General features: G+C 34.3%; 1 long non-coding RNA gene across 1 annotated transcript; it reads left to right on the forward strand.

The window, feature by feature from the left end:
* Nucleotides 1-1,336: 1,336 nt before the first annotated feature.
* LOC121733892 lies at nt 1,337-6,859 on the forward strand. The gene is made up of 3 exons (XR_006036626.1): nt 1,337-1,482; nt 3,598-3,605; nt 6,848-6,859. It is a non-coding gene; the product is annotated as an uncharacterized LOC121733892 (long non-coding RNA).
* Nucleotides 6,860-9,079: the final 2,220 nt, after the last annotated feature.

Genomic DNA, 9,079 nt, shown 5'->3' on the forward strand with positions numbered 1-9,079 from the left:
CGTAGTAGCTATATTATTACACAAATATTGCTATCACAAAAAAAATGGACAACTATAGGTCAACCAACTCAAATGTTTGCCCATGAAAGGCAAGCCCTGATCATGAGAGGCAAAAGTGATTTTATAAATAGTTTTACTACTACATTATGCATTTTAATTTAAGTAAAACCATGGCTAGACACAGCCTATGCAAAATTCACCACGTCCAGTGCATAAATAGGCACGTTTCTACAATCGGCGACATTGACGTTCTGCCACTGGACAAACGCATCCCCAAACATTTATTAACGAACAACGAGACGTGTGGAGAAGATTGCTATAATTTTTTTTTCAATGATAATATATGACACTTTATGCTAGATTTGACTCATGAATAAGGAAAAGAATTGGTTTCGTTGGTGATTAAGGCCCAATTTTACCAACATATCTTGGTGTTAACAGCTTATTAAAATGTCATGTCTTCTCTTTGATTTATATGAAAAACTAAAGAGATAACGTGATTCTAATTCGAGTATTAACTTTAATAGTAATTGGTGCAATTGGACCTGAGACTAAAATACATTAAAAATAAAAAATAAAATATTTTGGCTATCACTGATCTTTACACACGGTATTAAAAATAAAGTAAAAGTATCAGTTTGAGAAAATTTTAATGTTTATTTGTTAAGTTTTTTCTAACATAGCATTATTACTTATGTTAGTGAAAAAACTATATTATTATGATATTCAAATGAAATCAGCGGTCATGTCTGCAAAAATGTACAAAAATCTATTTTTGTTTAAGGCGGGGATTAATCTCAATCCAAAACTATAACTTTGCACACAACCAAAGACCAAGCGTATATGCATCGCAATAAGATTCATTTTAGCTTAGCATAAAACTGAAGTCACTCAAACGGATTTTCTCTATTTTTCATGTTTTTTTTAAATATCTTTGGAAATAAACATTAAGAAACAAAATTGTTCGGTTAAAGAATTTTTAATATAGATTTACTAACAATTTATTCAAATAAAAGGTATAATTATCCTAGTTAATACTTATATTTCGATGAAATAGATTTTTATCGGAGGTGAGTTTGTAAATTAATTACAGCCAAAGTATTAAGTTTTATTAAAATGTTTATGGTTTAAGGTATTTTAAGGCGGACAGACAGACGGACTAATGGACGGACAGACGGACGAACGGATAGACGGACAGACGGATGGACGGACGGACAGATCGAAACTATAATATAAGGATTCCTTGTTGACTACGGAACCCTAAAAATAATCATACTTAATGTAACGTGATGTTAAAGTATGAAATGTATGAGCACTCATGTCACTATTAACATGGCTTTACTCAAAAAGTACAACGAATTTTGACAAGCACCCTATTGGTCATTAATGTACATGGGTATACCTTCCTAAAAATATACAATCCATCCCTGTTGAGCCCAATACCAGAGCCCATACATTTTTGCCCATCATCATTTTCTTAAAGTATGTTTATCATAAGAAATTTTATAATTAATTGTGTCCGCTCTATTCCTCGCTCTGTTTCAGCCGTCGTGCATACATCACGGGCTGCGGACCATTATTCTAATTGGTCACAAATTATGCCTGATCGGGTTAGCGTTTAGCTTAGTTTAGCTCAGGGGGTGACCACACGATAATTCGGTTTAGGTCCTGATTGAAGTAAGGGTTACATTCTGATGCTATAGCTTCAAACCTTTTCCTATAATCTTGTCTCGAAAATAATAAACTTTATTTTGACGTAACTTTTTAGAGCTAATGTTAACGCATCTTAAAAATTCGAGGGTCGCTAGATTTGCAACTACCATAAAATAACAATTACCTAGGGAGTTTGGAGTACACAGTGAAGGTTTTAACATAAAGTTCATATGTTTTCTGTCAAAATCTTAACTGAAATAACTGCGTTATCATCAAATGACTCTTATTAGAGTTATCATAGATATATTTTACTACAAATACACACGCCGATAAATAAACGACATTCTTCGACACCAAGCGAGACATCCTGATCATAACACTTATGTACAACTCAAAACCATATATCATAGACGCTCCAAATATAAATTAAAAGTAATTAAGCCGACGATTCCTCAAACCCACAAGGCCTTATGTCATTAACATAACACGAAAATTCCATAAACATATGACATTTGTTTTACCACCCTCTTGAGTTTCGGACGGACGACCCTTGTCGGGGGTGTTTTTGCATATTATAAACTTACATAATGATATAAATTCAAAAACAACAACTTTATAGTATAAAATATAGTTTAATTAGTGTTTTATATGAAAATGTAATTATATTTTGTTTTATAGAAGTTTGTTGTTAAATAAAATAAAAGCAGTATTTTGATTTTTCAGGTGTATCTTTTAAGCTAAAATAAAACTTATATTATCTTAAAATAAAGATGATTATGAAGCACATTAATTCATCTTAGCTACTTCCAAATGAAACTGCAATAATTCAAAGTAGCAGTAAATTATGAAAACTTTTTTGAATATTCAAACTTCATGATCAAAAAATGTAAACAGCATTCCAAAATCAAATTCCACGGAAATCGCTTATTCCTCGTGAAAAACACGTGTTTTTTATTAAAACAAAGAAACACGGCGGCCATGTTTTATTCAAATTTACTTACATTTGTACTAACGGGAGCGACCTCTGCCATTCCCCAGCCGTGCGATATATCTTCTTCACGCGGTCCGCTTATTTATTTCTAGAACGTACGCGAATGTTTTTTACTTCGCAAAATAATCTTTTGTAAAGTGCCGGAAGAGTAAATAAAATATATAGCTATGTATACACTTGTAGTGGTGTAAATGATGTAGTAGAGTTTTTTATTCTACGTTAAGTCAAACTGTTGTTATATTTTATTTTATTGATTAATACATTGATCGTGGGAATCGCAGACACAATTAATTTTCAAGTGTTATGCGGCAGCCGGGAGCCACTTGGGTATGGGTTAAGAGCCACTAAAATATAGTTAAGTATATCTTCCTAATACATAGTAATATATTATGTTTAAAAATAATTCCATTTGAGTTTTCAAATAGTTTCAAATACATTTTTATTGGGTTTAAAAGTACCTACCTAATAGAAAAAGTTTGCCTTAAAATTTAAAAATGAAAGTACCAAAAAATGCTCATTTTTGCCGCGTTTACACGCACAATATTTCCCGCCAACAATTTGTAATCTCACGTGCTATCAGATTTGAGTGGTATAATAAATAATGTTCAGTCTTATAAATTATTGTGTTAGCTCACTTCTCATTTGCTGACGAAGTTATCTCCCGAGGGAACGGAGCCAATCACGGCGCAGGACTTATTATTATGGAAAAATGCGAAAATGTTGTGTGATTTTTTTTAGTTATTTTTTAATTAAAACACGTGTGAATTTAATTAAACACAAAATGAAGGCGTAAATGGAACTTAATAAAGAATAATAATAAATAATTGAAGGAAATAAATGTTATGTTGTCAATAGATAAGTATATACTGTAAATAGTAGAATCTAAAATATTCTTTACTTAACATACGATACATAGCTGGTACCGACTTAAAAAGAATTAAGATGGGACGCAGATAATGTAGTTGCGGTAAAAATTTCAGTATTGTTTTGATTATTTTTAAGAATATTTAAATATATAATATTATTTATGTTAAGTGAAATATAACAAATTCACAAAGTGCAATCAATGCGGCGACGTCGTCTATTTTTCACAGAACTCAAATCCAATGCATCATCAAGTTACGACGGGCGGCAGCGGGGTGTAAGCGGGAGGAGGGGAAGGCGATTTTTCAGACGAAGTGGCTACAGAACAATCCCTGATTAATACACGAGACTATTGAGAACCGGATTAAAATTGGAGCGCTGTGATTTGATAGTTTGAATTTGGATTTTGAACGTCTTGTTCTATTCTTTTTTTAAATCTTAGTTGCAAATGTGTGTAACAGATGAACAGAACTGATATTAATGTTATTCATTTGCTGAATCAATTTTAAATACTGTACCTCTACAATACTGTAACTATGCAATATCCCTATATATTTGAACGAGCTTTTGCCCGCGGCTTCGCTCGCGTTAAGAAGTATTATTATATACAAACTTTCATCCCCTATTTTAACCCCTTGGAGGTGGACTTGATCAAAATCCTTTCTTAGCGGATGCCTACGTCATAATACCTGCATGCAAAATTACAGCCCGATCGGTCCAGTGGTTTCGGCTGTGCGTTGATAGATCACCATGTCGGTCAGTCACCGTATATATACATTACATTTCAAAATCGGCTATGCTACGGACATACACTCACAAACCGACAGACGGACAGTCACTTAAAAACTATAATTATATTTTTTGCCGGGGTTAAAAAAAGAAAACAACGAGCAGTTTCAGACAAAGGAATAATCTAAGTATCAAGACTACCCGACTACACTTTCAATACTTATTATGGAACCGCATTAATATTTCGTTGGAGTTTTTCGCCGCCATCAATTCGGCGATTCCCAGCGGTTTCACCGTCGCTCCGTCTCAATAAATTACTGAGATGAGTGGGAACATTAACTAATTACCGCCGATACCTGGATCTTTTACCGGATGAAACCGGTGCGAACCGGATAAAACTTGTCATCGATGGAGGGGGCTTTTAGTTTGATGGTTTTTGTATAATTTGGTGCTATTTTTCAAGCTGTATGTGTAATGTGTATGCTATGTTCTCGCCTTCGTCGTCGCTCCGTCTCAATAAATTATTGAGATGAGTGGGAAGATTAACTAATTACCGCCGATACTTGGATCTATTAACGGAGGAAACCGCGAACCGGATAAAACTAATTGTCATCGATAGAGGAGGGGCTTTTAGCAGGGTAGACATACCAGTTTGATAGTTTTTGCATAATTTGGTTGTATTTTTCATACGTCGCACTTAATTTCAGATTGAGAGGTATATTCAGCTTAGAGGTGTTATTTTTACTATATCGTGTACTTGTCGTGAGAGTTACTATGGGCATTTTTTTTTAATAATTATACCCTGTCTATAGTAAAATACTGTTTCTTATTTTAAAAATAGAAATGCATCACAGGTTACATTTTAGCTTTTTCTGTATATATTTTATAAAGCTGGATCTACTCACAAAGGTCACATTAATTTTACATCTCAAACTTACCGCTCAAATTAGTTCTTTTTTCGAATCCAACTTAAACAAGAACATTTCCATTGTTACAAATGAAATGCAAATCCAGACGTTTCACCCTTTGCCCGGATATTTAATTCAGAGGATGCAGGTAACAATTGCTAACACCGGTAAATGTTGTAAGTGTAAAAGTAGGAAATTTTCCCGGGCTCGGGGAAAAAAAACAAAGTGGAAACTCAGCCTTCCTTATTTCCCCTGGCGATGTCCCGGCTTCCCCGGAAATGGAAAATATTGCGATAAGGCGCATTATAGATTAAACGTCTCGACTTTGTATCGATGTTTTTATAACATAAATAATGATAACGTCTGTTAATGGCCTTACGTATGTAAAGTTTAACCCCCAGTGCAGTAGATGATGAGATATCAAGTTTTAACGCGTTTTTTAATCTGATGCTGCAATACAAACCAGTTCTGCATTTGAGCGTGAAATTGTAAGGAAAAGAGATATGGACAGCAAAACGGACAGGCACACTTTCGCTCTTAATATTAGAATGGATTTATTATCTACTCTTACAAGAGCATTTTTCTTCCATTTGTACCACCAATATAATCCAAAAGCAGTAGATACCACACTCACCATTAGAATCCATTATTATTTTACCCTTCCACTAATAACACATCTAATAACTTTAAATTACAATTTCACTATCTGGAATCAGTAACCATGTTTTACTTTATAACTCGGATAATCCCGGATAAAAAGTCTTTAAAATATCCGGCTGGCGGGCGCGCGGTAATCGGTATTACATCACGCACATGCTCGCGGATTATGTGTGACCACCCTTATTTTATTATAAGGACATGTGTATTGTGTAATATTAAAAATAAATGCGTGGTCTAGTTTTTTTAAGAACTGCACAGTATAAAATCTGTGAGAAATAAAGAATTAAAGGATGAAAACTATAATAAAGATTCAGTTATTTTCTTTTTTTAGGGTTCCGTACCCAAAGGGTAAAAACGGGACCCTATTACTGAGACTTCATTATCTGTCTGTAACTCAAGAACTAGTAATTTAAATTTATAAAAAATGACCTAAAAATATATACGGAACCACACTATAACCACCGCACGCATAAAATGAACAGTCGCTAAGTGTAACACAAGTAGGAGCGCATATGGTAAGACTAATTCCACGCTAGCGAGGGGTTGAAATAAAATAAAAACCAAATTAGGGGATGACGCAACCCCACCCCTTCAATTTCTGATAAATTCCATTATACATTACATTAGCAATTTGTAATGCTATATCTTTGATAACTATTCATGTTTCGAATCAGTGGAGTAGTGAGAGTATGAATTGACCAGAGTGGAAGAGCTCAATTATTTGAGTTCATAAATTGAACATCAACAATATTCAATATTGATGTTCAATCTGAAATGAAGTTTTTGAATGGGTAAAATTTCTAGTCTTAGCACGTTGCTACGACGCGCGACGTAGCTATCGCTATTTTTCGCTAGCTAATTAAAAAGACAGTTGATAATATAATATTTTGTTTTAATTGTTTGATATCTAGCTTGAGAGATCTCGCTAACTGTATACTTAAAAATTTCGTCAACAATCGCCTACTTTATAGTCCAAAAATTTCTAATCTCTGTGTACTTTCAAGTGCATGTTAAGTCGCTTGACCAAACTGAAAGCCGAAAGAAAACCTGTGTGCTACTGAACTTTATAATATCGTAACTGGAAAAAAAATGATTTTACATAATATAGATAAAATGGCACTGGCGTAGCTAAAAATTATGACAGCATTAAAAATATTTTTTGCTCTCGATCCATTCACTCATTTATACTATTACAACATTTGCTGTAACTCCCGTTAATTTCATACATGAGATGCACTTGTCCCAATTATCATACCCGTCAAAGTTATAAGTTACAATCAGCCGCCTTTGTGATGGGGCGTGATGTTTGGTAGCACCCTGTGCCACACAGCGGGTGCTCTACAAATTGGCAAACATGTGCACAATGTATAAATATTAATTGTTGAATTATATTTTTATGTAACTAATATGAGTTCTGTATGGAGGAGAAAATAATCATGTATGGTATGCATCTGAAATGAATGCCGGTTTCAAGAAAAACAAATATAATGCTTACAATCTATACCAAATTCGAGAGTGCCTACCTTTTACCTTTTCATGCACAAACGGCTAAATCGATTATTGGTTTGGACCTATTTTGAGTCCCGGGAAAGGACTTAAAATTTTTTGGAAAAAATATACTGTGCCCCTACGTATCGATATCGGTGCAACGAAGTTTCAGGCACTTTTATTCCGTACATAATAAAGTGACAATAAAGTAAACTTACTTTATTAACAGTATTTACTTACTGTATTTTATGCAGTAAATAATCAGAGCGAGCGAAGCGAGTCCTTGTTTATCCCACAACCTGAACATTTTGTGGTACACTTTACGGAAAAACTATCACGCCTATTAATTTGCGCTTTAGCATTTAATCTTACTTATCTTATTTCATTAAACGAGCAATTCTTGTATAAATATAATTGGAATCTCGGAATCGGCTCCAACGATTTTCATGAAATTTAGTATATCGGGGGTTTCGGGGGCGATAAATCGATCTAGCTAGGAATCATTTTTAGAAAATGTCATTTTATTCGTGTTTTATCGAATACCGAGCAAAGCTCGGTCAAACAGCTAGTTATATCTTTAAACGAGCAATTCTTGTATATATATAATTGAAATCTCGGAATCGGCTCCAACGATTTTCATGAAATTTAGTATATAGGGGGTTTCGGGGGCGATAAATCGATCTAGCTAAGAATCATTTTTATAAAATGTCATTTTATTCGTGTTTTATCGAATACCGAGCAAAGCTCGGTCAGATAGCTAGTTTTTATTTATATGTAGATGTGTTATAATCAGTCAGTCAAGGTGTGACGACACGAGCACAAACACGAACCCTCACAAAGCTTACTGTTACTGCTTAAAAATCACTTGACATTTACAGTAATATAATTGCTATCCGACTTTAAATGTCTTGGCGCATGGAATTTCGTAGGTAAAGTCTGCGTCTCCCCCGTTTTTCGTACTATCCTTTTTCTTACCTTCCTTCCTACTATTCTACTTTTAAAAAATCTGAAAGATAATAATAATAATAATATCTTCACAACTGCACGTCAGTCTGGACCTGAAGGACTTGTGTTACGGGTACCCGACAACGGAAATATATTTAATACTTTTTATACTATAAGTACATATATTTAATATATTTAAGATTTTTATTACATGATACATATATTATATACACATCCATGACCCACGAACATTGAAAACTTTTTTCCCGTCGGCGGAATTCGAACCCGCGACCCCCGGCTTGAGCTACCAACGCGCTCACCACTGAGCCATAGAGGTCGTCAAATAACTTCAAACTTTTCTAGAAAAATCTTTCTTTTGAAAATCGAACGTTCACCACATAGTACGGCAATCAGTCGAGTAAATCCCGCAGGAGTTGACGGACGCCGTGACTCAACTGCCGATGTATCGTTAACGGACTGATAAATATTCTGATCGTTTAAGAACAATTATTTAGTAGTTGTTGATAGGTTAAACGTACCCTAATTATTTTCTTGAGCAGCCACTGATACCATAACTAGTTTTTTGAAGGTGATTTATGTCTAAATGTAAAAACTTATTGTATTGTAAATGAATGTTATGTTTAAAACCTACACTATTGGACCAAGAGCCCGCGAGGGCCAGACCTTCCAGAGTTTACCTGTTTGTGACCTTTACAGAGGTAAGAACGACCAGCAACTATGGAGTTTCGATCGCGGTTACTTTAGGAGGTATCCAGTTCTGAAAGTCTACCTGACCTTCGAGAAGGAGTAAAGCTCAATTTCATAACTTATATTCTTCGCG

Source organism: Aricia agestis, chromosome 14 (assembly GCF_905147365.1).
Source record: "Aricia agestis chromosome 14, ilAriAges1.1, whole genome shotgun sequence".
Taxonomy (NCBI): domain Eukaryota; kingdom Metazoa; phylum Arthropoda; class Insecta; order Lepidoptera; family Lycaenidae; genus Aricia; species Aricia agestis.